This window comes from Cucumis melo, chromosome 11, assembly GCF_025177605.1.
Source record: "Cucumis melo cultivar AY chromosome 11, USDA_Cmelo_AY_1.0, whole genome shotgun sequence".
NCBI classification, from domain to species: domain Eukaryota; kingdom Viridiplantae; phylum Streptophyta; class Magnoliopsida; order Cucurbitales; family Cucurbitaceae; genus Cucumis; species Cucumis melo.
Window position 1 is genome coordinate 4,492,664 of NC_066867.1, and position 6,860 is coordinate 4,499,523.

The 6,860-nt window shown below is 27.3% G+C and overlaps 1 non-coding gene across 1 annotated transcript; it reads right to left on the reverse strand.

Moving 5' to 3' along the window:
• LOC103497493 (uncharacterized) lies at window positions 1-1,682 on the reverse strand. The gene is made up of 2 exons (XR_007815419.1): window positions 1,522-1,682; window positions 1-210 (listed from the first exon to the last, which is right to left on the reverse strand). It is a non-coding gene; the product is annotated as an uncharacterized LOC103497493 (transcript).
• Window positions 1,683-6,860: the final 5,178 nt, after the last annotated feature.

The window sequence follows — 6,860 nt, forward strand, 5'->3', positions numbered from 1 at the left end:
TTCAGATACAAAATAATATATATGCAAAAACGTAACAACATAACCTATAATGGAAATTTACATCAGCACCACATTGTTTGCGTACATCATAGCCATACATAGTTATACGACACCAATACTTTCAACACGTCTATAGAAGCCAATTGAGGGACAGTAACACTCCAACGTTTTAAGCCAATTGAGGGACAGTAACACTCCAACGTTTTGAAACTATAGAAAAGTAGAAAACCACACACACTAAATATATTAAAATTTACACATAATAGTTAATAACATAATATAAATATATATATATATGGTGTGATAAATAATTAAAATGAGGAAACATTTTTGTGGTTTTTAGAGGGATATGTTTGAGAAATAAGAAGAATTCATGGGGATAAATTTGGAAGTGTGGGGTTACTGTTATGGGCATGGGCATGGGCATGGGCATGATAAATTATAGCATTTGGATGAGGATCAAAGTTGGTCGTAAAATGCTCCTTTTGTTGCTTATTATTGTACTCCACTATTGAAGAATCATCATCTTCTAATAATAGCTCTTTGAGCATTTCAGGAAGTGCTTCTTCTTTCATTATCTTTTTCCAATATTCTCCTTCTTCTTTCCTGCTTCTGCCATGGCTTATTGCAATATCTCCAAGCTGTTATACCCCCATCATTCAAAAACAATGCAAACTCCATCAAATTCTATTGTCTTTCCCCTTCTGTTTGATTACTACTTAGTAACTTTAAAAATAAGTTACATGCGAAGATTGTTTAGAGACTATTTAGTTTTAGATTTTTCTATTTTTATAATTTAAGCTTATAAAATACTCCATCCATTTTTTTTTGCTTTTTTCGTTGTAAGGACGTTTTAGAAAAACCAAATCAAGTTTTGAAAACGGAAAAACTTTAATTTGATTTATATATATAAACAAAGCCTAAATAGGTATTAAACAAATTTCTTTTTATTTTTAGATTTCTAAGAAAATCATCAAAAAGAAACAGAAAACTAATACCCAGATTTTGTTTTTGAAAAATAGCCTGGTTAATCACAAATTCCTCCATTGAAGACTACAAAAATATTCTATTTTCCTAAAGAAAAGAAGAAGAAAAGAACTTCATGATTCTGTTTTAGACAAACTATATATATCAGAGAAAAGGAAATTTCTTTTTTCTGTTTTGTAAGAAAAAAAAAAAAAAAAAACAAATTATAGGTGAGAGAGACAGAAACATATGTATCCCTTGAGGTATTAACACAATAAATTAATTTAATAAAACTTATAAAATCATATAAAATCAATACAAAACTAAGCCCAAACTATATCATAAGAAGATATATATTATGATCCAATGATTTTATGATGATCATGCTATGAATATTCACAAATCTAAACTGATCAATTTCAATTATCCTTAAAAATTAAAACAACAAATTAGAACAAAAGCATATATATATATATATATATATATATATATAAGATAAATATCTGAAAGGAAATTGATTAAGGAAGAAGAAGAAGAAGAAATATTAAAGCTTACCAAGAGAAGAGAAAGAAGAAAGAAGAAAGCAATAGAAAGCTTCATATCTATGGTTTCTCTCACAACACAGCTAAAGAGAGAGAAGAAGCAATAAATATATATATTTTTGTTCGTATAACTGGTTTTAACCATGGTTTGGTTTTCCAATTTATAGACAAAATTTTGTTGGGGGTCAAAACATTAAATTATTTATTTATTGGAACTATACTTTATCATAAATATATATATATTAGGAAAGGAAGTATTCTCAATAATTTAATTTTCTAGGGTTTTGGGAAGGGGACAAAGGCAGTCTTTTTTTTTTTTTTTTTTTTTTTTCAAAAATAAAAAATTATACAAAGGCAGTGGTGGGCTTGGTGTGAGGCAGAGGATCTTTCTCAACTCTATAGGGTCAACCCAAAAAAATATTCTTTCTTTCCTTTAAAAAAAATCAACGGATAGGATGTTTTGAAAGATCCAACTATTAAATTTTAGAAGATATTATCTGTTTATTTGATTAGGTAAATTTGTCTATTTTATTAATTTAAGTTAGATAAAAGAAACTTTTTGAAGTACTTGTGCATTAAGTAACCACAAAAATTATGTAAATCTAAACCTAATTTGTAGTTTATAATTATAGGGTCTTAAACCCTAATTTATAGGTACTAAAATAATACTAAATTTTGATTTAGTACATTTTGAAAATAAATGAGTTTGAGTTTATGTTTTAACTTTTAATTGTTAGAACAAAATGGAAGTTGTAGCACCAATAGGAACACCAAATCTATGAAATAGGTACACAACAATTGAACACATAATAGGTATAAAGAAAAAACCTACAAAACAAAAGCTCGTAAGAAAAGCATATGTCGTAAATCATACTCTCTTTAAGACTTTTTATGACTCTGGTGTCCAAACAATTTGAAATTGGAAACCACGTCTCGTCTCCAGAATAAACAAATGTCTCGATCGAAACTGCATACACTAGAATTGGTCGGAATGCCAACACCTTCTTTCAGACTGTGCTCGAAAAACAAAAAGGAACAAAAGAGGACGAAAACAGAAAGGGATCATATGTATGAGAAAAGAAGAACAGAGAAGAAGAAGTCTTTGTTAGTATATATCTCAAAAGTTGGAGGCTCAATGGTCAGAAGCCGTTTCAAATAAATGATGAGTTCTTAAAAAAAATATATTATATTATTATTTTATTCCTTGAGTACCAAACACTTTAAGTTTTTTTGCATGTTTACCCAATAATATTGAGCTAAACTCACTTGAGCTTTTTGTACGTCCTTCTCTTGTAAAGGTACCAAACAGAATTGAAATTAATTAGAACATAAAACCTATTTTATTCCGATCTATATGAAAGAGTTCAAATATTAAAATCAATATAGTTATATCATTTTTTCAATTCTAATAGGTATGTTCATCGAATATGCCTATTTGAAAGACATTTTTATACAAAATTCACAAATAAATTATTAAGTTGATCTAACTATATTAATAGGCATGACTAATCAATTATATTTTGTTTATCAACAAAGCAAGTGTTTGGCATAGAAAACAAGAGATTTGTCACTTAAGTTTTCCACCACTAAAGAAATGATATTTTGATATATTATGACAGAAATGACAAAATCAACGAATAATTAAAAAGTGGAAAACAATAAAATATGATACAAAGACTTACATGATTCACTAAACAATAAACAACGTCTTAGTTATATCTATGAACGGAGAAAAAGATGGTTTGAATGATATATCTACAAATATATTTACAAGAGAAACACTTTTTACTACTATATATTTATACAAATATATCAATACGTCCATATCAATATTAAAATCTAATTTGTGAATGTTGCCTCCAAGTTGGATGGATGTCATGAGAGAGAGAGCAAATGTGTTTTTGTTTATTCTCAAACACATGGAGTTGGAAAGTGAGTCAGTTTTGCTGCTGCTTTGCCTTTAAATTGTGCATTGAACTGTTGTCCACTGAATTAGCTGATGATGGGATATAAAAAAGCAAAAGGAGCCAAAAAAGAAAGAAAGAAAGAAAGAAAGAAAAAATCAATTAAGTTTGGTTTTTGGTTTGACTTAGGAAAACAAAGAATTTGTCTACACAAAACTCCAAATTAAACCAAATGAGGAATGTATCATTTTAAAACTTTTTGAAGAAAAGCTGGTAGAGGGGGTGGAAATTTGTTTTAATTGGTGTGAAGTCATTACTAACGGAGGGAGAACCATACATTTCTCTTTAGAATTTAACCTTATATATCTTATTATTTACTGTTTTTTATTTTTGTAGGGTTACTAATGATAAGAAAATACATGATATGGTGGGGTTGACCATGGCAAAAGACGAGATCGAACGGGATGATCTGACTTTGGGCAAAATCGGTATACCTAGTTCTAGGCTCATGTGAGATTGTATATTACTTGTGTGTGATACTTGATGAAAATTGGTTTATGTAAGTTATATTAGTGATAATTGTCACTCAATGAATGGAAGACTTTTGGGAGTGATCACAACAATTTTGTTGGAAAAATTCTTATTTTTAAAAAATAGATATGATTGAAATTGTAGCATATTGTATTTCTTATATTTTGAATTACACTGATACATGAATGATATGCTTTAGTTATCCTGATATTTAAAGAAAACAAACAAATTAAACAAACCAAATCTTTACTAATTTTTTTCATTTTTTGGTAAAAGTTGACTAATGAGATATTTTGATATTTTAAAAAATCAAACAAATTAAATTTAAAAATAAAAAGATGGGATCTTTATATATTTTTTTATAAAATTAAATAAATGAGTTTTTTTAAAAAAAATATATAACAAACCAGCAAAATATTTACAGTGTTTTGAAAACTAAAAAAAGCTGCCTATAATGGAAAGTATAAAAAATGCCCAAGTCAATACGCGATTGATCGGCCACATGCGCATGTGTAATTCTTCTTCTAAACGATCATGATATGAGATCTTGTAGGAAATAATACATGATCGTGTACGTAGTATCAACACGATTGTGTAATTCTTTTTAATGAAGAAAAATGTTTCAAATCGTGTTATCCACACTAAACGATTGTATTAACTATATGGTAAATGATCATTTAGATCATATCTCACACGATCATGTAGTTCTTTTTAAACGATGAGAAAAAGGCTTCAAATCTAAAAACGACTGCGTTGACTAGGTAAGCGATCATTTAAATATCACTTTGATATAATCTTTTACTGAATTATATCAAAGTGATATTAATTCAGTACAAGATCTTTGATATTAATTCAGTACAAGATCATATCAAAGTGATATTTAAACAATCTTGATATTCTCGAAGAAGGGTTGGAAGAAAGAAATAGAAGATAAAGAAGGAAAGAAAAATCTAAAGATGAGCCGAAGAAATCTAGAAGAGAAGATAAATAAATCGCAAAAAATAAGAAATAGAGGTGACGAATCGTCCGCAATATCAGTAACAAATTTAAAATTTATGAAAATATTTTAGTAACCGAACTTTTTGTTTTTGTTACCCGAATCATAAATATTTTAGTGTTTTGTTACAATTATGAAAATTAATCTAAAATAAATTTAATATTTTGATACTTTCTTAAAAAATGTAGAAAATCAAATCTATACTTTTTTTTCTTTTTGGCAAAAGCTTGTTAATGAGATATATCTTTATGTTTTTTATTTAAATGTTCAAATTGGTTAATGAAATATGTTCGGTTAATAAAACAAACATATTTGGAGATTATAAAAAAATTAAAACAAACCAAATCTTTTAATTTTCTATATTAAAGAAATTAAACTAAATCAAATTTGTTTGGTTAAATCAAATCAAAACTAATAATAATGACAAATTCAAAATTCAAATTGGTTGCTAATTATGGCACAGTTTTCTCAAGTCGGTTGAACTGTAAAGACATAACCAACATTTACCATAAGATCAAATTTGTTTGGTTAAATCAAATCAAAACTAATAATAATGACAAATTCAAAATTCAAATTGGTTGCTAATTATGGCACAGTTTTCTCAAGTCGGTTGAACTGTAAAGACATAACCAACATTTACCATAAGACTATAATCTATTGAAAATTCTTCCATGATCATGTTTTCAACAATTCCATTTACACTATATGAAGATCAAATTGTTCGATATCATCCAACTCCTCTGCTTGATATGACATGCTCGACCTCAACCAATTAAGGCAGACCGGGCCAATTTGGCTTTAGTTTGAGTTTTTTCTTTTTCCATCTTTTAGCTCGTCCATCTATTGGCATGTAACTTTTTCTTTTTTGATATGTCGATTTGACCATCCAGTTCAAAATTATCTGTAACAATTATGTCTATTTTATAATAATCATTATACTAAATCTTCATCAACATGTCAATATCTCAATTGTTTTTAATAGACATGTTAGCTTGTATTATTTACTTATTTAAAATTATTGTTTTTCTTTTTTTTTTTTACTTTTTCAGAAATATGTATTTTTCAAAATTAAGATTTTATTGATTGTTTGAATCTTTGTGTGTGTGGGGGGAGAGAAAACCACCCCCAAATCAGTTATTTTTACTTTTCATTTTGGTTCTTTGGTTTTTGTGAGTGGTGGCAGTGATTCAACAAACCCCAATTTGTGGATATAAATATAGCAAAACAAAACCATTTAAACTTACTTGTATTTTGATTTGACACCTAATTAGCACCTTAATATTGGCTATCAAAACTATCACTTTTGGTCTCTCTTTAATTTGCCCTCTTTTGGGATCCTTCTTTTCTTTCATAAGTCAATAGTGGCCTATGAAAAAGCAGGAATGTCCCATAAACCCATGACTTTGTTGTTGACCTAATTCTTCCTTAAAAGGACAAAAAAGGATGATAGGTTTTTTCTTTTTTAGATAAAAAAAAAAAGGAGAATATTTCTTTATGCCTTGGAGCATATCCACATATAGGGAATTTGCTTTAAGTTAAAACTTTAATTATATTTTATGATCTAAATTTTGTTTTAATTTGATCTTATTCTAAATTTCGGCTACTTATACTTTGATATTTTCACTAAATACTCAATTCAGGTTTAGGTTTAGATGTTAATATTTATTATTTAATTTAAAATAATTAAGAAATAAAAATTTTAAATTAATTTTAATAGTGATGAAAAATAATTAAACGATATTGATATTAAAAATGGAAGTATGGGAAATAAATAAATAAATAAAAACTTATGAACAAAAAATGTGTTAGTTCTCAATAATATTACTACGTGATAATTTCATATGTTACGATATGAAAATGTCTATTTTTATGCATAATCTAGATTATTGACAAAACGAGCATAACTCAACAATAATGAGT